Genomic DNA, 24,923 nt, shown 5'->3' with positions numbered 1-24,923 from the left:
ATCCAGTCTGCCCAACAAGATAAAGTCATATGTGCTACTTTTTGTGTATACCTTACCTTGATTTGTACCTGTCCTTTTCAGGGCACAGACCGTATAAGTCTGCCCAGCACTATCCCTGCCTCCCACCACCGGCTCTGGCACAGACCGTATAAGTCTGCCCAGCACTATCCTTGCCTCCCAACCACCAGTCCCGCCTCCCACCACCGGCTCTGGCACAGACTGTATAAGTCTGCCCAGCACTATCCCTGCATCCCACCACCAACTCTGGCACAGACCGTATAAGTCTGCCCAGCACTATCCCTGCCTCCCACCACCAACTCTGGCACAGACCGTATAAGTCTGCCCAGCACTATCCCTGCCTCCCAACCACCAGTCCCGCCTCCCACCACCGGCTCTGGCACAGACCGTATAAGTCTGCCCAGCACTATCCTTGTCTCCCAACCACCAGTCCCGCCTCCCACCACCGGCTCTGACACAGACTGTATAAGTCTGCCCAGCACTATCCCTGCCTCACAACCACCAGTCCCGCCTCCCACCACCGGCTCTGGCACAGACTGTATAAGTCTGCCCAGCACTATCTTCGCCTCCCCACCACCAGCCCCACCTCCCACCACCGGCTCTGGCACAGACTGTATAAGTCTGCCCAGCACTATCCCCGCCTCCCAACCACCAGCCCTGCCTCCCACCACCGGCTCTGGCACAGACCGTATAAGTCTGCCCAGCACTATCCCTGCCTCCCAACCACCAGCCCCGCCTCCCGATCTTGACTAAGCTCCTGAGGATCCTGGTCATAGATAGAAAGTTCCATGTTTTGACTCCTGGTACTGGCAATATGGCACCAAAGATCTTCTGGTATCGGATTGCCTTATGAGCGGGTGTCGCTAGCATCATTTGTTCTTTTAGTCTATTGGACTTGACCAGACATAGTGAAGCGATTCTCGTTAACAGTTCTGCTGTAAGACCCATGTAAGATCTGGAAAATTAATTCAGCGTCAGATAGCTGATATCTCGGCTGAATATTAGTGGTCACTGGCTGTCATGACTGGCTAAGTTCAGTGGCCAAATAGACCCGTATAAATAGCAGGGTCTATCTTTGCCTGCTATAACTTAGCTGGTCAGCTGATGAATATCAGCATAACTGGCTGTGTTCAGGCCGCCCAAAAGAACCTGGAAATTTAATGCTGGTCACCGAATACAGCCTTACATTGAATTTCCGGGTTCACCACCGACTGTGGGATGCAGTTCGGCTAACTCCTGCGTTCTGAATATCATAAGTACATAAGGATCGCCATGCTGGTACAGACCCTGTCACCGACAACGGCCAAAAGAACAAGCAATTTGTCCCGCCCATCCTAGAAATACTGTATTATCCCCTCGTCCATTCAATAACATTCTATGGCTTTTTCCTCCAGGAAGCCGTCCAACCCTTTTTTAAACTCCGCTAAGATAACCGCCACTATGTGTTAGTTGAGTGATTTGTTGGATTTGTTTGATATTTTGGCCATTTCCAAAAGCTCTTTAATGGGGACAGATGAACCATTTGCAGACTGTGGTGGATACGTTGAATCTCCTCCTGGTGGAGGTGGTGGAGACGAGGATGGTATCTGAATTTAAGTCAGCATGGGACAGGCATGTGGGATCTGTTAGGGAAAAGAGGAGATAGAGGTTGCTGTGGATGGGCAGACTAGATGGGATAGTTGGCCTTTATCTGCCGTCATGTTTCTCTGTGTACTCTCCCTGTAGATAAAAGCAGACACTGAGGATTTGTTGAGTTTGTGTGATTGCCGGGATCGATTGCTTCGCTTTAATTGTAGCTGCTCTTGGCACCTCCTCCTGCCCCTCCCAAAGTTACTGTCCAAGCTCGCTGCTTACTCTGCATAATGGTTAAGCCGTAAAACAAATTAACCGATCAGGGGGACCCTTTTACAACAAAAATGTAATAAGTAGATAAGTATTGCCACACTGGGACAGACCAAAGGTCCATCAAGCCCAGCATCCTGTTTCCAACAGTGGCCAGTCCAGGTCACAAATACCTGGCAAGATCCCAAAAAAGCTCATTACATTTTATGCTGCTTATCCCAGAAATAAGTAGTGGATTTTCTCCAAGTCATTTTAATAATGGTCTGTGGACCTTTCCTTTAGGAAGCCATCCAAACCTTTTTTAAACCCTGCTAACTGCCTTTACCACATTCTCTGGCAACGAATTCCACATGCTCTCTCTCTCTCTCTCTCTCTCTCTCTCTCTCTCTCTCTCTCACACACACACACACACACACACAAACACACACACACACACACACATTCTGGCACATGGTTTCTCTCTCTTTTTTTTTTTAAACTTTTTCCTGCTTTTTAGCTCTAAATTCTTTCTTTTGAGCACATTGTGTTCCTGGTCTCTTTGCCTTGTTTATTTCTCATTGATTGGATTTTCAGGATAGAAAGAAGATATGAAAACCTGGTAATGCTGGCACTAGGGAGTGGTATAGAGTGTGCCAGGACATATCTGGTGACTCCTGCGAGTGTGTGTTTGTGCGTGTGCGGGGGGTGGGGGGGGGGTGGCACACAGAATGTCAGGAGACATCCAGGATTTCCGGGAAGTGCTGGCACAAGGAATAGTACATAGAATGTAGGAGAGATCCAGAGACATCTGTGAAAGCCGTTCATTTTCAACTACCTCAGACATAAAGTTTCTTTTTTTTTTTGTTTTTTAATTTTATTTTTTAACTTCTTCAGTACACAATACACTCATAAAAAGCAGAAAAAACATAGTCTAGGTCACTCTGCACACCAATACTGATACAAAATTCGACAGAACAAGGAAACATTATCATAAAAGTGAGATGTATTCCATACTGAATTTTCTTTTATAACCCTCCTTTTTTCCCCACTTTCACACACTAGCAAGCCATCATGCATACACATCCCATCACAACATTCGTACTCCACGCACCCATCTACCCATACCCTTCCCCCTATCCCCCTCCCCTCCTACTATCATGGAAGCCTTAGCCCATGATATTTAAACATGAAGCCCATATGTAAGCGTACTGTCTATTGGCCAGTCTGGGGGATCCCCTGTAGATCTGATTCTCATATTTGCCTACTTCCCTCATTTTTGCCTTCCAAGCTTCTGCAGGTATGGGCTCCGGTGACACCCAGAAATGCAAGACTGTTTTTCTAACCAGCAGCAGAGAGACATACACAAATCGACGCTGTGGATATCGCAATCCCTGGACCACCAATAATGACTGATCCCCTAACAGTAAAGTTGTATAGTCCCATTCCAATTCCCGCTGCAACACGGCAGCCAATAATTGAAAAGCCACATTCCACAGTGATAGAGCCGAGCATTCCAAGAAAGAGTGTACAAGGGTTCCCCCCTCAGTCCTGCACTTAAGGCATCTGTCATCTGTCCAGAGTCCTATGGCTGCCCCCTTTGCTCTAGAAATAAATGCTCTATGGAGGATCTTGTATTGTGTCTCCTGCAGGTCAGCAGCTCTAACCATCTTATACAGGTTAGTGAAAAGTTTCCCAAACTCCTTTTCCGTGTACCTAGATCCTACATCCTCATTCCAGCGCATTACCAGCTGTTCCATGTCCCCCCACTGCCCGTTCGTTGTTAGGATCTTATACCAAGTAGACAAACTGTTAGCCTTAGTGGGCATACGTAACAAAATCTTATCTAGGGGACCCCAAAGCCAACCGTCTCCATGTTGCGCCTTTATAGTAGACCAGTAGTGTCTAACCTGCAAGTACTGTAATAAGTTGTTATTTGGTACGGCCCACTGTGCCTTAACTTGGTCAAAGGACAAGAAGACGCCCGATCCTTCCTCCAAAAGTTGTCCCAATATCCTGCAGCCCAAATCTGCCCATTTAGAAAAAATAGAAAATCCCATGCCCGCCGGGAATGCCGCATTACCTGTCATACTCAAATATGGTGAGGCATCCGAAGAGCACCGCTGCTGACCTCTCCACCACATCCAAGCTCTCCTTAAGGGTCGTAAGAAAGCCAACTTGTGTGACATACAAGAGTCACTACTCGATCCCACGTGCAGCAGATTAAGAAAAGTCCACGGGTGACTCCAGTCTCCTAGTCCCTCAATAGGCAAGAAACAATTGCTCCTTCCCATTCCCTCATAAATAAGGCGCATTAACGCCGCCACGTACCGGCGTAAGTCCGGTAATCCCAGACCCCCTCTGTCTTTGCTGTGGCATAATTTGGAGACCCCTATTCGTGCCCCCTTCCCCCTCCATATAAAAGTCCTAATAAGGGATCGGAACTTGCGTTCTTCCCGTCTGAGAACCCAGATTGGTGCAGCCTGTATCGGGTATAAAATCTTGGGAAGCAACACCATCTTTACTAATGCTATTCGCCCCATCAGCGAAAGGGGCAAGTCCCTCCATCTGTCACACAAACTCTTGATCTTGTCCAGAGCATCTATCACATTTTTCCTATAAAATGTAGTTCTATTAGTGCTTAGATAGATGCCCAAATATCTCATTGCCCCTGCCACCGGTTGTATCGGAAGCCCCGCCATCCCCCTCGCCCCCTGAGTATCCGTCATGGGCAGCAACTCCGACTTATTATAGTTAACTCTGAGTCCTGAGATATCCCCAAAGCCCCCAACCACAGAGAGTGCCTTCTCCAAATCCCTTGGGGCATGGGCAACATATAATAGAATGTCGTCAGCAAAGAGGTTCACCCTCAGCTCCCTACCCCCTACCCGAATACCTCGGACCTCTTCACTACCACGGATCTTTGCAGCCAAAGGCTCTATAGCCAGCACAAAAAGAAGCGGCGAAAGGGGACACCCCTGCCTTGTACCCCGTTGAATTGTAAAATAATCAGTAAGCCTCCCATTTATCTGTAATCGTGCAAAGGGATTGGCATAAAGTGCCCGGATCCACTCAGAGCAGGCCCCACGAATCCCAAATTGCTCCAGCACCCTAAACAAGTATTCCCACGAGATACTGTCGAAGGCCTTTTCCATGTCCAGCCCTACTATAGCCGCCGGGCCTTCCTTCCTCTTACACTCATGGATGGCCATCAAGGCTTGCATGATATTCATAGAAGCTTGCCTCCCTGGCACAAAGCCCACCTGATCTTCATGTACTAAGGTATGTATGACCCGGTTCAGACGCCTGGCCAGGATAGCCGCCAAGATTTTAACATCCTGATTTAATAGCGAAATTGGTCGGTAAGACCCCACCCTGGCCACGTCCTTCCCCGGTTTCGGTAAAAGCACCACATGGGCCTCATTACGCTGCAGGGGCACCCCCCTGTCAACCAAATCATTAAACCAGGTCCTCATCGGTGGTGCCACCAGGTCTGCCATGATTCGATAATATTCAGGCCCAAAGCCATCGGGCCCAGGGGCCTTAGTCATTTTCAGGGCTCCTATGCCCTCCCTTATCTCCTGCTCTGAAATGGGGGCATTCAGATGGGCTAGCTGCTCCCCATCCAGGCGTGGGAGCTGCAATCCTTGAAAAAAGCCTCATACTTGGTCTGGTCAAAATCTCGGGCCCTGTACAGGGAACTATAAAATTCCACAAATTGTTGTTCAATTTCGGACTCTGTAGTGTATGACCTCCCCTGCTCATCCTGAATAATAGATGTGATCTGTCTCTTTCGCGAGGGTCGCACCAAACTGGCCAACAACTTGCCTGCCTTATTACCCCATTTAAAAAGTCGGAACCGCTGGTAATATATATCCCTTTCGGCTCGTTGCCGCAAGATCTCATCTATCTGCTGTTTAACCTGCTTCAGGGCAAGCTTATTGTCCTCGTTTATCTGAGAAATGTGCTTCCGGCGTAACTGATGGTATTCTTGAGACAGGCGCAACAAGTCCGCCTCTCTCTTCTTCTTTGCACCCGCCGCGTATGCTATGATGTGCCCTCTCATAACAGCCTTGGAAGCTTCCCAATATGTTCCCGAGCTCACATCTGATGTCTGATTGTGCTGTTGATACTCCACCCACTTAGCCCGCATATACTCCTGAAAACCTCTATCAGTACCTAACAGAGGGGAGAACCTCCACACCCGCTCGCTCGGCTCCGTACACCACGGAATAATTATCTCCACTGCCTGGTGGTCACTTAAGGTATGATTTACTATATGCGCTCTAGAAATCCGAGCAGACAGGGAGAGGTCCACCAAGAGGTAGTCCAGTCTAGAATAAACCCCATGAGGGTGTGAATAAAACGTAAACTCCTCCTGCTGTGGGTTCAGTAACCTCCAGATATCCACTAGCCCCGTCTGATTACATACAAAATTCACCCCTTTGTGCTCCCAGTTTCCACCCTTACATTTCGCTGGCTTGCAGTCAATTGAGGGGTCCGCTACCACATTAAAATCCCCCCCTACAATCAGCTGGTATTCAGAGTAGGCGCCCACCCTGGCCACCACCTCGGAGAAAAACTTATGAGAGTATACGTTGGGCCCGTACACATTACACAGTAAAAGTTTTTGTCCCCAGAGTTCTCCCAGAACCAAGACATACCTCCCATCTCTGTCAGCTATTGTTTTATGAACAATGAAGGGGAGTCTTTTATGTATCAAGATAGCCACCCCTCTCTGTCTTGCATTGTAGGAGGAATATCCTATCTCCCCTACCCATCCCCTTCGGAGTTTCTGATGTTCTGCCGCTGACAGATGTGTCTCTTGTAAATAAGCAATCTCAGCCCCCGCTTTAGACAACCAGGAGAGTAGTTTTGTACGCTTGATGGGAGAATGGATCCCATCAACATTAAGTGTGATGATCTTTAAATTAACCATATTTTAAGCATTCACAAATTCTAGCACTCAATTCTTGACAAAAGTTCTCACAGGCCTCCCAGCATAGCCTGCGGGAACAGCTGCGCCAACCTTCCGGCCACCAAACATTCATCAACAAACTTATGCCACGTCTGCCTGCTTCACTCAGGCAAACCACACTTTTAGGCTTCAAGTTTTGCGTATCTTTCAGACTTCCCCCAGCCCCCCCCGCCCTACCCTGCACACACACACCTTCCACTTCCTCTCTTCCATCCACCCCCCAACCTTCCCCTCGTACACATCCATACTCCCCCTTCCTCCCCCCCTCCCCCCCTTCCCTCCCGAACCCCCACCCAGGAGCTATTTTCCCTCCTATAACCCACCAATAACCACCCGCCCGTGGCTCCGCCCCCCTGTCATCAAATAGAAATAAGAAGAAAGAGGAAAAAAAAAAAAAAAACCCCTTTATCCCCTCCTAAAACTTATACATAGTCTCGTAGGAAACTATATGACAATGCAACCAATATAACTTTCAACTGTCAATGCATCGGCTGGAGCCATGCTTTGTATAACAGAACAATACCCTCTACATAGTCCAGGTGCCGGTGCCCTGTTCCAGCCCCGGCCCCCTCCCTTCCAGCGCATGGCTCCGGTTAAAGAAAACATTAAGTAAAACAACTTAGAGTAACTGTGCTCCCCCTTACCACCCACAGGTTTAAGGCCCCCATTGATATGTGCGAGCGGCAACTTGAAGCGTCCGCAAAACCGCAGAAGCCACATCATCCCTGGGCTGCTATTATAGTTCCTTTATCCGCGGGGCCCCCAATGCTTACATGCCATCTGCCACAAATCCCAAGAGGCCCATTTTCTCAGTTCAGTCCTGATCCTCCAATCACGCTCCCTGAAGAACTCCTCACGGCAGGTGCCTGACAAAGGCCTCCAACTCTTTAGGGTCCGTAAAGAATAACGTTTTGTTGTCGTGGAGGATCCTCACCTTCGCCGGGAATAGGAGGGCGAAACGCACCCCCTTATCAAACAGTCTCTTGCAGTGTGGGCCCATCTTCTTTCGCTGCTCTGTGACTCGTGCAGAGAAATCTTGAAACAACAAAAGCTTGTGGCCGTCATACTCCAAGGATTTCTTGCTGCGATAAGCGTGGAAAAGTTTTTCTTTATCGGCATAGTTAAGGATGCGCGCAATTACTGGTCTCGGGCGCGTGTCCTTCTCGCGCTGGAACCCCACTCTGTGGACCCTCTCGACCAGCATTTTCGTGTCGGCTGACTGGAGCCCCAGCTGGTCAGGCAGCCAATGTTCAACTAAATTCCGCAGTTCAACATCCTTAACCGCTTCTGGCAGGCCGATAATTCTGACGTTGTTGCGCCTGCTACGATTTTCCAAATCATCAATCTGCTGGGAAAGCTGGGCCTGGCGCACTTCCATCGTTTCCACTCGAGCCTGCATCTCCTCCGATCTGTCCTCTTGGCGGGAAATTCGATCCTCCGCTTGCTGCATTCTGGCATTTTGACGTTCCATCGCATCCTTAATGGAGTCCACTGAGGTCTGTATTTTAGTTAGCCTTTCATCCAAGCTCGCAGTGATTTGTTGTGTGATTTCTTGAATCGCCGTGCTCGGCAGGGTCAGGATCCCCGCGGGCTCTGTTTTGTCCGCCATCTTGGGACTCGCCATGGCCACGCGTTGCTTACTCTGCCGCTGTGTCTTTACGGGCATAACACCGCTCCCTCTCACCGCCAGCGCTTATTCAGCTCTCCGATTATCGCCGATTAGAAGCGGGTGCCCCTCAACTGTTCCTGCGGCGTGTTCGGGGGGTTTTAGTGCGCAAAACCGGGGTTTTTTTCCGGCAGTGGGAGCGGAGCCCGAGCTGGAGACGTCCGCTCAGCTCGCAAGCATCACGTGACCCCCAGACATAAAGTTTCTGTAATAAGCAAGGAAAAAAAGGCTTTTCAAGGACAGCAACACAGGAAACAAATGTAAGTCGGACCCTTGCTTATGCCCCAAGACTGTATGGGAGGGCACTGTTCACATAAAGACATAAGACATAAGCATCGCCACACTGGGACAGACCAAAGGTCCATCTAGCCCAGCACCCTGTCTCCAACAGTGGCCCATCCAGGTCACAATCACCCGACAAGATCCACGGAGCAAAGCATTTTGTACTGCTTGTCTCAGGAATAGTGGATTTTTCCCTACATCCATTTAATAACATTCTATAGCCTTTTCCTTCAGGAAGCCGTCCAAACCTTTCTTAAACTCTGCTAAGCTAACCGCCTTAACCACATTCTCCGGCAACGAATTCCAGAGTCGAATTACGCGCTGAGTAAAGAAAACTTTTCTCTTATTTGTTTTAAACTTACTGCACTCCAGCTTCATCGTATGCCCCCTTGTCCTAGTATTTTTGGAAAGCGTAAACAGACGCTCCATATCTTTTCCACTCCACTCATTATTTTATAGACCTCTATTGTTTGGGACCAGGGCTGGGGCTGACAACCTCCAGGAGCCCATAGGCAATTAGTCTACACAGTAAGCGAGTCACAGCCAGGGGCGTATCTGCGTGGGGCCTCAGGGGCCTGGGCCCCCGCAGATTTTGCCCTGGACCCCCCTACCGCCATCAACCCTCCCCCGCTGCCGTTCTTACTTTTGCTGGTGGGGGACCCCAACCCCCGCCAGCCGAGGTCTGCTTCCACCTGCCGCTGCCGTAAAAACTTCTTCTTCAGCCGGCGGGGGACCCCAAACCCCCGCCAGCCGCCCCGCGGTGTTTAAAATTCATCTTCGGCCTCCGTGGCCGTGCTGCTGTGATAGGCGCTGTTGAAATCCACTTCGGAGTCTGACGTCGCAGCACGTACAACGTACAACGACGTCAGACTCCGAAGTGGATTTCAACAGCGCCTATCACAGCAGCACGGCCAAGGAGGCCGAAGATGAATTTTAAACACCGCGGGGCGGCTGGCGGGGGTTTGGGGTCCCCCGCCGGCTGAAGAAGAAGTTTTTGCGGCAGGTGGAAGCAGACCTCAGCTGGCGGGGGTTGGGGTCCCCCGCCAGCAAAAGTAAGAACGGCAGCGGGGGAGGGTTGGCGGCGGGAGGGGGGTGGAGAGAGTCATTGGTGGCGGTGGGGGCTCGGCGGCGGCGGGGGGGGGCTAAAATGTGCCCCCTCCCTCTGGCTCTGGCCCCCCCTACCGCCGGAGTCCAGATACGCCCCTGGTCACAGCATTCTAATACTGTTTTTCTGAACACATTTACTTTAAGTCTGTGGACAATAATGTTAACAGAGACAGTTACTCGTCTTTTTTCATTGGTTTTTTTGTCTTTTATAGAATACAATTATAGAGCTTGTTATGAGCAAACTGGCCTGTGCATTTGAATTCCCCGGCAATTTCTTCTATACATGCTAGGGCATTCTATACATACTTGCTAGGGCAGGGAGATCTATGCGTGAACAAAGGATGGCGATCCTCTCTCCAGCAAAAGCACAATGGGAGAGTAAACATGAGGGAGTGCAAGAACTGCCATGCTGGGTCAGACCAATGGTCCATCTAGCCCAGTATCCTATTTTCCAAACAGTGGCCAAGCCAGGTCACAAGTACCTGCCAGAAATTACATTTATTTGGATTTGGCTCACACCTTTTTCAATAGTAGCTCAATGAGAGTTACATTCATGGGTATTTTGCTGTCCCTGGCGGGCTCCCAGTCTAAGTTTGTAGCTGAGGCAATGGAGGGTTAAGTGACTTGCCCAAGATCACAAGGAGCAGCAGCGGGATTTGAACCGGTCACCTCTGGATTGCAAGACGGGTGCTCTAACCGCTAGGCCACCCCTCCTGTTAAAAATTCACTTTTTCATCCAACCTGTGGAGGTGGGGAATTCATGAGCAGTTTCTGTCAGATATAATGTAGCATATAGCTAGTAAACGTAGTAGTTTTCTTAGTACGTCTGTGTTAGGTCTTTCCTATCTTTTGTATTTATTTATTTAAAAATGTATAACCTGTGCAATCTATAAATTTTTGGTAGGGAATATATAATACAAAACTTAATAAATAAGGCAAACTTATCAGCACAAATTATCTCATAGAGCAGAACATCATTCAGTCCGGTCCTTAAATGCTTGCTGAGTTCCTTTCTTGATATAATATTGTATCATTGTAAACTGCCTTGATCTGATAAAGCTAGGCAGTGTATCAAAATGTAATAAATGATAAACAATTCACTTTGGCAGAGGCAGTAAGCAAAATGTATTTACAAAGTCTCCAAGTCCTCACTCTTGCAACCTTTCTTCTTTGTCAGCATATGTGAATTTTTTCCTTAATAACAGTGTAGCAGATAGTATAAGGATAACGCAGGGAAGATTGTCACTATTTCTTAGCTGTTAGAGGTGCAGAGAGACTCAGGCATTCTGAAGCTTCAAAACAGTGCGTAGGTGACTTCGTCTTGCTGCCCGTCTCGTCTTCCGCCAGGGTCGCTTTACTCATACTACCCCTCTCCTCAAGACCCTTCTCTGGCTCCCTATCCGTTTTCGCATCCTGTTCAAACTTCTTCTACTAACCTATAAATGTACTCACTCTGCTGCTCCCCAGTATCTCTCCACACTCGTCCTTCCCTACACCCCGCTCCATGGATAAATCCTTCTTATCTGTTCCCTTCTCCACTATTGCCAACTCCAGACTTCGCGCCTTCTGTCTCGCTGCACCCTATGCCTGGAATAAACTTCCTGAGCCCCTACGTCTTGCCCCATCCTTGGCCACCTTTAAATCTAGACTGAAAGCCCACCTCTTTAACATTGCTTTTGACTCGTAACCACTTGTAACCACTCGCCTCCACCTACCCTCCTCTCCTCCTTCCTGTACACATTAATTGATTTGATTTGCTTACTTTTTATTTATTTTTTGTCTATTAGATTGTAAGCTCTTTGAGCAGGGACTGTCTTTCTTATATGTTTGTGCAGCGCTGCGTACGCCTTGTAGCGCTATAGAAATGCTAAATAGTAGTAGTAGTAGTAATGGGACATGTGATGGTCCCCAGATGATTTGTTGCTGTTTCAGGATCCTGTTCAGATGCCCTAATGGACAACCAGACCCAGTTTCTTCTTTGCTCCTTTTCCCACTGTCCCAGTCACAGCCCAGCACTGTCACTGGAAATGCTCCCAGGCTGTTCTGACTAGGGCAGCCAGGTATCTCTAACCCAGTTCCAAGCTGGAGACCTTTTGGCCAATCCTGGTTTTACATCCCAAAGCAGTGTGGGATCTGTAGTGCCCGATCCTGCCCCATGAAATCAGTGCTGGGCTTTGGTGCTGGAAAGATTCTCCCCCGCACATGCAGGTCATCAGCTGGAAAGGCAAATATCCAAAGGCAAGAATTTGAACTGAGCTCAGGGTTTTCTACCCCAGGGAACTTCCCTCCAAAATGAAGTCCCTGCCCTCGTTATAATACTGGGCACTGGAAGCTCTTTTTTTTTGTGTAACAACCAGTGATGTCATGGTAAAGTAAAAGGAATCGTGTTTTTCCATAGGAGACCCATTTGATGACTCTGCAGGTACCCTTATAGCAGGACCCCATGATCTTTACCCAAAACATGGTTATTCTTAGCCCTTCTGCTCCATCCTGATTCCCTTTGTCAGTGAAATTAAGAGGGTAATTATAAAAGCCACTTTCATGAATAAAACAGTGTTTACCTGTAGAAATGGCTTTTTCTAAATCTGGAATCCACTATAGTAGTACACATAGAGCCTGTATACGCATAAATTCATCCAACCTGGGTGCTTTGTAAAATACACTAGAGAACTGTTCACGTGGTGTGGACGTATACAAAATTTCAAAACAAACAACAAATTGCAGAAAATACAAAATGGCTCTGTACTAAGGGGAAAAGCCTCAAAGGGCTCCGAGACCAAAATTTGATCTCAAGGAGCTTAAATGGACCAAAATGGTCCTCTCTTCATTATAGGCCAAAAAAAAAAAAAAAAACCACGGTGCCACAGATCTAAATAACTTTCATTGTCTGTGGTAGCTAAGCTCTATGCTGTTTGTTTATCTGTGCATGTTTTGTTGTGCTGGACAAAAAAGTTTTTTCTCTCTCAGTTGCAGCCTGAGACCCTGAAGAAACAGTGAAACGCTGGCCACCGTCGGCTCAGGGCAGCAAGTGGAGGAGGACCGCACAGCGGAGAGCGGTATCCAGCAAACACTATTCTATTAAGATAAGTGAAATAGTGTTAATTTGATAGCGTGTTAAGCTCCAATAGTGTTCTACGCACGGATAACAGTCTGTTTTTGTATTTGCAAAAAAGCATGGACAACAGACTGCTTTTTGTATTCGTAAAAACATAAAACCAAAAAAATATCATGCATATTCAGCATAGAGCATAGCTACCACAGACAATGAAAGTTATTTAGATCTGTGGCACGGGGTTTTTTTTTTTTTTTTTTTGCCTATGATGAAGAGAGGACCATTTTGGTCCATTTAAGCTCCTTGAGATCAAATTTTGGTCTCGGAGCCCTTTGAGGCTTTTCCCCTTAGTACAGAGCCATTTTGTATTTTCTGCAATTTGTTGGATGCTTTGCAAAATAGACATCTAGTATACAAAATAAAACAAGAAATGTGTATCTGACCATACTTTTCCTTTGAAAATTGGACTAACTTATGTGCATAGCTGCCATCTCCACTATGGGGTGTGCAGAGGGTGCTCTTGTAGCTGTGACATGCAGTGTGGGGTATGTAGAAGGGACTGTCATGTGGGGTGTGTAGAAGGGACTGTTGTAGCTGTGACGTGCAGTGTGGGGTGTGTACTACTACTATTACTACTACTACTCATCATTTCTATAGCGCTACTAGACGTACGCAGCGCTGTACACTTGAACATGAAGAGACAGTCCCTGCTCAACAGAGCTTACAATCTAATCAGGACAAACAGGACAAATAAGGGATAAGGACAAAGAGTAGCAAGATTCCGGAATCCCAAAGAGTAGCAAGATTCTGGAATCCCAAAGACTACTACAACTTATCATTTCTATAGCGCTAATAGACGTACACAGCGCTGTACACTTGAACAGTCCCTGCTCAACAGAGCTTACAATCTAATTAGGACAGACAAACAGGACAAATAAGGCATAAGGACAAAGAGTAGCAAGATTCCAGAATCCCAAAGAGTAGCAAGATTCCAGAATCCCAAAGACTACTACAACTTATCATTTCTATAGCGCTAATAGACGTACACAGCGCTGTACACTTGAACAGTCCCTGCTCAACAGAGCTTACAATCTAATTAGGACAGACAAACAGGACAAATAAGGCATAAGGACAAAGAGTAGCAAGATTCCAGAATCCCAAAGAGTAGCAAGATTCCAGAATCCCAAAGACTACTACAACTTATCATTTCTATAGCGCTACTAGACGTACACAGCGTTGTACACTTGAACATGAAGAGACAGTCCCTGCTCAACAGAGCTTACAATCTAATCAGGACAAACAGGACAAATAAGGGATAAGGACAAAGAGTAGCAAGATTCTGGAATCCCAAAGAGTAGTAAGATTCTGGAATCCCAAAGACTACTACTACTTATCATTTCTATAGCGCTACTAGACGTACACAGCGCTGTACACTTGAACAGTCCCTGCTCGACAGAGCTTACAATCTAATTAGGACAGACAAACAGGACAAATAAGGCATAAGGACAAAGAGTAGCAAGATTCCAGAATCCCAAAGAGTAGCAAGATTCCAGGTGGAATCCCAAAGAGTAGCAAGATTCTGGAATCCCAAAGATTACTACTACTTATCATTTCTATAGTGCTACTAGACATACGCAGCGCTGTACACTTGAACATGAAGAGACAGTCCCTGCTCCACAGAACTTACAATCTAATCAGGACTGAAGGGACTGTTGTAGTTGTGACTTGCTGGCAGTAGTGAGGGACAAGATTTGCAGAACTTTGACACTGTAATAGCTCATATATATTTAGGGTTTCGGGCCCAGATGCACTAAACCTGAACGACCCTTTTAATGACCCTTAATGAAGAAATTTTCAAACGTAGCATGCATCAAAGGCCATTTTCCGAGGAAGCTAGCAGCTAACGAAACTGGAATGCAAATGATAAACTACCATTGAAATGTAGACAATTCGGAATGCACTAACCATACCGACGATAGCAACGATTCACTTACCGCCAGAAATTTAACGTCCGCTCAGACCTGTCGTTAAAGCCTGAGCTGTCATCTCCCCGCTGCCCCCTGCACGATGAAAAACCAAATTGCTGGCATGTTTAAAAAGAAAAGTGGCTCCCTGCTTCCCTGTGCCTAAAATAAAAAACGAAACTAAATTAAAAAAGGATCGGGAGAGGGCAAAGGCACTCATCAGCAGCGTCCTGTATAGACGGCCTTGCCTTGCCCCCCCCCCCCCCCCCCCCCGAAGTCCCCGCTGCTCCTCGCTGCTCCGATTGTGAAATAAAAGCTGTTAAAAATGAAACCTTTGCAGTTGCTGGGCTCCCCCTCCCTTCCTGTCTCTCTCTTCTTCAGTCGGCAATGCTCCGCCTCCTGCCCTCCTCCACCTCCGTGCCCCCCCACCCCCGTTCGTCCCCACCGCTCCCCCCCTCCACCATAATGGCCGGTGCAGCGCCTCTCACCTATGTTTGAAGGCGCTGCACGGGATGGATCAGCTGTTCTTGATCTCTTCTGTCTCCTCCGATGTCTCCTTCTTCTTCCTGTGCCCGCCCTCCTCTGACGTCAGTTATCTACGTAGATACAGGACGCTGCTGATGAGCGCCTTTGCCCCCTCCCGATCCTTTAATGTTTGTGGAGACATGCAGGGGAAAGTGGGGAGCCACGTGTTTGTGTTTTCTTTTACGTTTCTGGCATGCGCAGAGCAGCCAGCATAACGCTTGGCTGCTCTGCGCATGCTTTACGAGCCGATTACCGACGGGGATTAGTGCATCGTTCTTTACAATACCGCACTGAAGTGCGACTTGTTTTTTTGGAGCATTGGTCGTTTTTTAAAATTCGGTAATGGCTTTAACAATTTTGCTTTTTTTACGTTTGGTTGATGCATCTGGGCCTCAGTCTTTAGGTTTTAGCCAATATACGCCAATGTCACAGATTTAGAATAGGTGTTTACTGAATAAACACTGGAACAACGTAACCCCCCTCCCCCCCCCTGCAATCCTCTCTCACCCCTCCCCTGGTTTATCTTTTGTCTTTGAAGTTTTTGTGCCTTTTCTGTGTTAACATCCCCTAAGTGACAAAAACACCTTTCTTGATTCCACTAGATCAGATGCCCAGCAATAATACCTATGTCAACCCCTCCCCCCCCATGATAAACATTGAGTTTTGTACCCTCAAAACAACACTAAATGATTGGAAAATAAACCCTTAAAATTACAGTTTTGAAACACCAAAGAATAAAAGAGCTATCGGCCTCCATTTGTCTCTGTTATGGATTCCTTGAATCTCTATCTCTATATATAAAAGGCACCACCAACGTTCTAACGAAGCCTCCAGCCGAAAGTGTGAAGCGTCAGAGATATCCGGTTTCCCCATGAGTGAAGGAAAACAGCACAGCACAAAATCCCTCTCTCTGTAACAGTGAAGGACTCAGAGGGGGGAGGGGAGAGAGACACCCTCACTCTCTCTGTAACACAAACACAGTACAGCAGGAAACTTAACACTGAAGGACTGGACTCAGAGGGGGGAGGGGGAGAGAGGGCACAGGGCAGGGACACACACACTCCCACATGCACACTCTGAAGAAAACCTTGCTAGCCCCCGTTTCATCTGCATCAGAAACGGGGCTTTTTTACTAGTTTCATAATAATGAGGTTCTTCCTTGTCAGCTGCAATGCCAGCTGCTCTGGGATGAAGTGTCTTTTGCATGATACACTGCAGAGTTTTAGGATCTTGATTATTTCTGAGAAAATTGGATTGTTATTAGGTCACACAAGAATTCTTCAGTGACAGTTACAGTACATGAGCTGTGTACTGCACATGTGAAACAAAGGGAAGTGAGGTTTGTGGTCTGAAATTCTCTCTGGAGAATTCTTATGTAGATCCTTTAAAAGGTGTCAGAACCAATGTAATAAAATCAGAAATGGGCAGCATGAAAACATTTCCAACTTTGAATGAAACATTTTGCATTTCTCTAGGTCTCGGGGCTGTTTGCTGTATGAGATCTGCTGCTTGCATCTGGCTTAGAGAATGACATTGGGACAAAGTTTGTCCCCATCCCCATGAACTCTGTCCCTATCCCTACGGGCTTTGTCCTCATCTGTAAAAATGTTTTTTTGTATTTAAATCTCTTTATTAAAGTATAAAAAGGAATAATATTCTGTACAACTGTTGTTTATAAATCACAAATAGAAAACAGGAATAACAATGACCAACTATAATAACCTCCTCTACCCTTCTAGTCCCAACAATAGCTGACTTCTACTACCCCAAGAAATCCTAACCCACCCTGTTAAAATGTCCCTGAGGACAAAATATAACCACTTGCCCTAGCAGGGGGAGAAATAAGCCCTGTGAAGCACTGTTATGATTAGAGAATGACATGGGGATGGGCATAAAGTTTGTCCCTGTCCCTGTGGGTTCTGTCCCCATTCCCGCTGGCTGTGTCCCCACCCCATCTCCATGAGCTCTGTCATCCTTGTGGTTAACCGCGTGTCCCAGTCCCCGTGTCATTCTCTAATCTGGCTTTCAATTCCCATGGATGGGTTAATCCAGCGATCCAGGTTGTACAGGAACCCACCCCCAGCACTGTCCAGTTACTTTGCCGAGGATCTGAATGGCATCATGCAGAGGTAATGCTGGAATTAATTTTTCCCAGAGGTCCCAAATGCACGAGGATATTCTAAAAACAAGTTTCTTAAAGTACCTGATCTGAATGGCATCATGCAGAGGTAATGCTGGAATTAATTTTTCCCAGAGGTCCCAAATGCACGAGGATATTCTAAAAACAAGTTTCTTAAAGTACCTGATATGGATATCTCTGCTCTGTCCACTGAAGCAGTCTTCTGGATGTTATGAACAAATATTAGTTGTGTGTTTTTTAATTTTATGCCTTATGACTTGGAATAGTTTCTAGTTTATTTAAATTTTGTTATACTGCCTTTGCTAACTTGCAGATCAAGGTGGTTTACAATCTAAATCTTAAATTAATAATGGAAAAGAAGAACTACAATGTTTGGATAGGAAAGAACACCACACTCAGAAACATTCAAGACCTAGAATAAAAGAGGTAATGCTATGGAGGAGAGGTAAGCATTGAGAGACAGGAGTGAGAAGAAAGGGAAGGGAAAAGAGAAGGGTGGGGAAAGATGGTGATAGTATTGCAGTAGGTCTAAGTGGAGCTGTATATTTCTTGGAAGAGCCAAGTTTTTAAAGCAGATTTAAAGGTGACGAATTCCTTTCGTAGGTTGAATCAGCTTTTTATTTGGTTTAGCAGGTCACGGAAGGGAGATTCCACTTCTATCTTCTGTTGGATTAAAGAGACCATTAGTATTCATGGGACAGTGCATGTGATATATACATCCCATTTCATCATCAGTTTTAAATGAAATGGCAATACTACATTATCAGAGAAATATCTCATTCTATACAACCAACCATCGTTAGATACTACTGAGCATTGATGTGCCAAATACAAAGCATCAGCATCATAAATCTACAATACAGTGGGGGAAATAAGTATTTGATCCCTTGCTGATTTTGTAAGTTTGCCCACTGACAAAGACATGAGCAGCCCATAATTGAAGGGTAGGTTATTGGTAACAGTGAGAGATAGCACATCACAAATTAAATCCGGAAAATCACATTGTGGAAAGTATATGAATTTATTTGCATTCTGCAGAGGGAAATAAGTATTTGATCCCCCACCAACCAGTAAGAGATCTGGCCCCTACAGACCAGGTAGATGCTCCAAATCAACTCGTTACCTGCATGACAGACAGCTGTCGGCAATGGTCACCTGTATGAAAGACACCTGTCCACAGACTCAGTGAATCAGTCAGACTCTAACCTCTACAAAATGGCCAAGAGCAAGGAGCTGTCTAAGGATGTCAGGGACAAGATCATACACCTGCACAAGGCTGGAATGGGCTACAAAACCATCAGTAAGACGCTGGGCGAGAAGGAGACAACTGTTGGTGCCATAGTAAGAAAATGGAAGAAGTACAAAATGACTGTCAATCGACAAAGATCTGGGGCTCCACGCAAAATCTCACCTCGTGGGGTATCCTTGATCATGAGGAAGGTTAGAAATCAGCCTACAACTACAAGGGGGGAACTTGTCAATGATCTCAAGGCAGCTGGGACCACTGTCACCACGAAAACCATTGGTAACACATTACGACATAACGGATTGCAATCCTGCAGTGCCCGCAAGGTCCCCCTGCTCCGGAAGGCACATGTGACGGCCCATCTGAAGTTTGCCAGTGAACACCTGGATGATGCCGAGAGTGATTGGGAGAAGGTGCTGTGGTCAGATGAGACAAAAATTGAGCTCTTTGGCATGAACTCAACTCGCCGTGTTTGGAGGAAGAGAAATGCTGCCTATGACCCAAAGAACACCGTCCCCACTGTCAAGCATGGAGGTGGAAATGTTATGTTTTGGGGGTGTTTCTCTGCTAAGGGCACAGGACTACTTCACCGCATCAATGGGAGAATGGATGGGGCCATGTACCGTACAATTCTGAGTGACAACCTCCTTCCCTCCGCCAGGGCCTTAAAAATGAGTCGTGGCTGGGTCTTCCAGCACGACAATGACCCAAAACATACAGCCAAGGCAACAAAGGAGTGGCTCAGGAAGAAGCACATTAGGGTCATGGAGTGGCCTAGCCAGTCACCAGACCTTAATCCCATTGAAAACTTATGGAGGGAGCTGAAGATGCGAGTTGCCAAGCGACAGCCCAGAACTCTTAATGATTTAGAGATGATCTGCAAAGAGGAGTGGACCAAAATTCCTCCTGACATGTGTGCAAACCTCATCATCAACTACAGAAGACGTCTGACCGCTGTGCTTGCCAACAAGGGTTTTGCCACCAAGTATTAGGTCTTGTTTGCCAGAGGGATTAAATACTTATTTCCCTCTGCAGAATGCAAATAAATTCATATACTTTCCACAATGTGATTTTCCGGATTTAATTTGTGATGTGCTATCTCTCACTGTTACCAATAACCTACCCTTCAATTATGGGCTGCTCATGTCTTTGTCAGTGGGCAAACTTACAAAATCAGCAAGGGATCAAATACTTATTTCCCCCACTGTATTAGGGCATCATAACGTGGTTCATCCATATCATATGTCGTGTTATAAATGTCCCCCCAGACTCTGAAGTCTTACAGAATGTTTTCAGCCTTTCATTGGGCTCAGACTGGCAATGGAGTCCTAGGTTTTACTCTAGAGTGAAGGTAGGTACCGTAGGACCAGCACACAAGCTCAAGGTCACAAGTCCTTGAGTTCATGTATGTATTTCCTAACTCTAAGGTTAACAAATACAAATCAACCTATGCATCCAGCCTTTCCTACATAAGCACACATCTATGGAACGCATTACCAAAAGCCGTGAAAACAACTTATGATCACCTAAACTTCCAGAAATCATTAAAAACTAACCTGTTCAAAAAGGCATACCCTACCGACCCAACTTAAATGCCTGTACCCTGCAACACAACGAAACCAAAGCTCGTAATGGACATATAATAACTCTTCCTCTCTACGATTCCCTAATGTGTCTGTACACACGAACTTTATTCTACCACATTAATGTATTTGTTCATACCGGAATTGGCGAACACCTTTACGGTACTATGTAAGCCACACTGAGCCTGCAAATAGGTGGGAAAATGTGGGATACAAATGTAACAAATAAATAAATAAATAAACATAATAACGTAGTAAATGACAGCAGATAATGACCTGCATGGTCCATCCAGACTGCCCATCAAGGTCTCACAGCTTTACGATTAAACATTGGCATCACAATCAGGGCAGTGGGCATTTTGTCACAACACCAGCCACATAAAGGCAGCATAGTCACATTCATTGCCGTTTCGTGATCACACCAACAATCCAACAATGTTGCTAATATGCTAATTTTAATGTGAAGATTTCATCCCCTCTCCCATTGAGATACACAATGCCTGCACTCATAGGTTCCTGTTCTATTATGAAAGATGCAGATCCCAGAATAGTTACAGGAGGACATTGATAGCCTGGAGCTAGTTCACAAGCTTCTCTTGAGTAAGATAAATAAACTAACAAGCCTAAAATAAGAGGTCTAATTCTGGTGTCAGCGAGAAAGCTATTAAGTGAAGCAGTGGAAGAATCTTAATTCACCTCCTGCATGGAATCCCGGTATTTAAGTAACAGAACTAGATATACAATGATATTTCCATGTAAAAATAACGAAAAAATCATCTGCTACTAAGGGATGATCCAATCCCACAGAGTGCTTCTGACTTCCACAATTCCTCTGGTGTACATGCTCAGGAAATACGTTAAAATGTTCAGTCTAATTAATCAGGAGTAGTCAAAGATTTCTGTTCAAAGAGTTCTGAAAACAAAATTTCCAGCATCTTTTTTTAGCTTTCTTCAGGAGTTATTCCACATCCAAGAACACTTTGGGCTAAATTCTATATATGGCGCCTGAAAAATCCACGCGGTAAAAAAAAATACACCTTGGCGTATTCTGTAAAGTATGCCTAAATTTTATAGAATAGGCTTAAATTTCCGCACGGTATATAGAACACGCTGAGCGCCTTTCCATGCGTCCAAAGTTGGTCACATTCATTTAGGCCATTTTTTCCTTGGCGTAAATCCCAACGCCTATATTAGGTGCAGAGCGGATGTATTCTATAATAATATGCATAGATTTTACAAATTCTCATTCTACACCCATAACCACACCCCCTTTTCAACTGTTTGACTTGGAATTTACACGCATCAGATTACAGAATACGATTAGTGAGTTGTGCGTATAAATCGTAATTAATGCCAATTAATGCTGATAACTGCTTGTTAACATCCAATCATAGGCACTGACTCTGTGGGTGCTGTGGGTGCTCGAGCACCCCCAATATTTTCCCCGCCATTGGAACTTCCGGTTCCGGTTCCAGCCCGACCTGCCCGCCCTCTTCTCCCTCGAGTCCTCCATCCTCGCCTTCCTGCCTTCCAGAATTTAAAACTCATCTTACCTCGCTCAGTCCCGGCAGCAGCAGTGAAAGGTGAGCAGGCTCGGTGCTTCAGCCTTCCCTTCTCTCTCAGCTCTGGTCCCGCCCTCATTTCCTGTTTCCGCAAGGGCGGAACCAGAGCTGAGAGAGAAGGGAAGGCTGAAGCGCTGAGCCTGCTCGCCTTTCACTGCTGCTGCCGGGACTGAGCGAGGTAAGATGAGTTTTAAATTCTGGAAGGCAGGAAGGCGAGGACAGATGACTCTTGTGGGAGAAGAGGTCGGGCTGGGGTTGGGCCTGGAACTCAGAGGAGAGGAGGGGGGCCTGGAACTCAGAGGAGAGGGGGGCTGAAAAGGAGCAGGTGGTATTTTGGGTGAGTTACTGGACATGGATGGGAGAGGAGAAATCGCTGGACATGGAAGGGAGGGCAGGGGAGAGATGAGACTTATTGGACATGGATGGAGGGAGGAGAGGGCAGGGGAGAGAAGAGAATTCGCTGGACATGGATGAGAGGGGAGGGAGGGTAGGGGAGAGAGGAGAATTGCTGGATATGAATGGAGGGGGGGGTGGAGAGGGAGGGGGTGGGGGAGAGTGGGGTGGAGGGGGGATTGCACCACCTGTAAAAAAAAATTTCAGCACCTCCAATCATTTTGAAAAGTTGGCTCCTATGAATCCAATTGAGAGCATTGATTAGCTTGTTAACCAATTAAGTTACACGCATTGTTATGGAATATGCTTCAATTTCCACACGGAAATTAAGGCACAGTATATAGAATTTAGGGGTTTGTGCATTAGACTGAAAAGAAACATCACTAGGACTTCTCCTCATTACACGGAGAGAAAATACCGCAAGATTCTTTAATGAGCCCAGCTGCTAAATCACCAACTAGAACAGGGGCATCAGGAAGTCGATTTTGTGCAGCACCTTCAAAAGCTGCAAGAGGGGAAATGAGAGGGAAGGGAAGTTCTATTTTTAATTTCAGCACTGGACAAAAAAAAAAGGGACATTCTTTATAGACTTATAGACAAAGTGAAATGTAGGTCAATGCTTAGGGCTTCTAATATGCTTGAAAGGCTTTCTGAAGCTTTCATTAGTGATGCAGGTGCGAGAGGGAGCGAATGTGAAGCAATTAATATGGAAGTTTCAGCCACCAACATTCAGTCATGTCCAGATAATTATGAAATGAACTACTTCAGGGATAACTTTCCAAGGGTTTCTGCTAAAGAAACAAAACTTGTTGGCAAGAACCAGCTTGCAAAATCTCCCAGTTGACCCTATAACCTTCGCAAATGGAAAGGAGTGAGAGGAAATGTGAACCCCCTGCTTGCTGATTACATATCAAGTCATTGCATCCAAAGAGATTCATTTCATCAACTCGTATATAGTGCGTTACATCAAGTCAGTCAAAGGAGATGTAGGGAGGGAAGAGGAAATGGGAAGATGAGCAAACCGAAGAAATGAAGGTGGAAGTGAAGGGGATGAGGAAGAAAATAGAACAGAGAATGATTCCGCATTCAATTCAAACTTCTCTTGTTGACTTATAAGAGCCTTCACTCTACCGCTGCCCAGTACCTCTCCACTCTTATCTCTCCCTACGCCCCCTCTCGAGTGATAAATCTCTCTTGTCTGTCCCCTTCACCTCTACTGCTAACTCCAGACTCCGTTCCTTTTACCTCGCCGCACCTCACGCCTGGAATAGACTTCCCGAGCCTGTACGTCTAGCCCCGTCTCTTGCCGTTTTCAAATCCAGGCTGAAAGCCCACCTCTTTAACTCTGTTTTTGACTCCTAACCACTACTCACTTGCCCTGTACCCTTCTATCCCCTCCTCTTTAATTCCCCTACCTCTTACTTGTTCTGTCTGTTTACCTGTCCAATTTAGATTGTAAGCTCTTTGAGCAGGAACTGTCTTTTCGTGTATGGTGTACAGCGCTGCGTATGCCTTGTAGCGCTATAGAAGTGATAAGTAGTAGTAGTAATGTAGAAGCCTGCCCTTGCAGATCAGCAACGTGGCCGTGCAAGTTTCTGTGAGTCAAGGGCAGGCTTCTAGATGGAATGTTGCTAGTGGAGGAGTGGCCTAGTGGTTAGTGCAGTGGAACATGGAATGTTGCTACTATTTGAGATTCTGTTGCTTCTATTTGAGATTCTACATGGAATGTTGCTATTCCACTAGCAACATTCCATTTTTAGATTGTGAGCTCTTTGAGCAGGGACTGTCTTTTCATGTATGGTGTACAGCGCTGCGTATGCCTTGTAGCGCTATAGAAGTGATAAGTAGTAGTAGTAATGTAGAAGCCTGCCCTTGCAGATCAGCAACGTGGCCGTGCAAGTTTCTGTGAGTCAAGGGCAGGCTTCTAGATGGAATGTTGCTAGTGGAGGAGTGGCCTAGTGGTTAGTGCAGTGGAACATGGAATGTTGCTACTATTTGAGATTCTGTTGCTTCTATTTGAGATTCTACATGGAATGTTGCTATTCCACTAGCAACATTCCATTTTTAGATTGTGAGCTCTTTGAGCAGGGACTGTCTTTTTGTGTATGGTGTACAGCGCTGCGTATGCCTTGTAGCGCTATAGAAGTGATAAGTAGTAGTAGTAATGTAGAAGCCTGCCCTTGCAGATCAGCAACGTGGCCGTGCAAGTTTCTGTGAGTCAAGGGCAGGCTTCTAGATGGAATGTTGCTAGTGGAGGAGTGGCCTAGTGGTTAGTGCAGTGGAACATGGAATGTTGCTACTATTTGAGATTCTGTTGCTTCTATTTGAGATTCTACATGGAATGTTGCTATTCCACTAGCAACATTCCATTTTTAGATTGTGAGCTCTTTGAGCAGGGACTGTCTTTTCGTGTATGGTGTACAGCGCTGCGTATGCCTTGTAGCGCTATAGAAGTGATAAGTAGTAGTAGTAATGTAGAAGCCTGCCCTTGCAGATCAGCAACGTGGCCGTGCAAGTTTCTGTGAGTCAAGGGCAGGCTTCTAGATGGAATGTTGCTAGTGGAGGAGTGGCCTAGTGGTTAGTGCAGTG

Source organism: Microcaecilia unicolor, chromosome 5, assembly GCF_901765095.1.
Source record: "Microcaecilia unicolor chromosome 5, aMicUni1.1, whole genome shotgun sequence".
Taxonomy (NCBI): domain Eukaryota; kingdom Metazoa; phylum Chordata; class Amphibia; order Gymnophiona; family Siphonopidae; genus Microcaecilia; species Microcaecilia unicolor.
The sequence above is the reverse complement of the archived record's forward strand: the minus strand, read 5'-3'. Positions refer to the sequence as shown.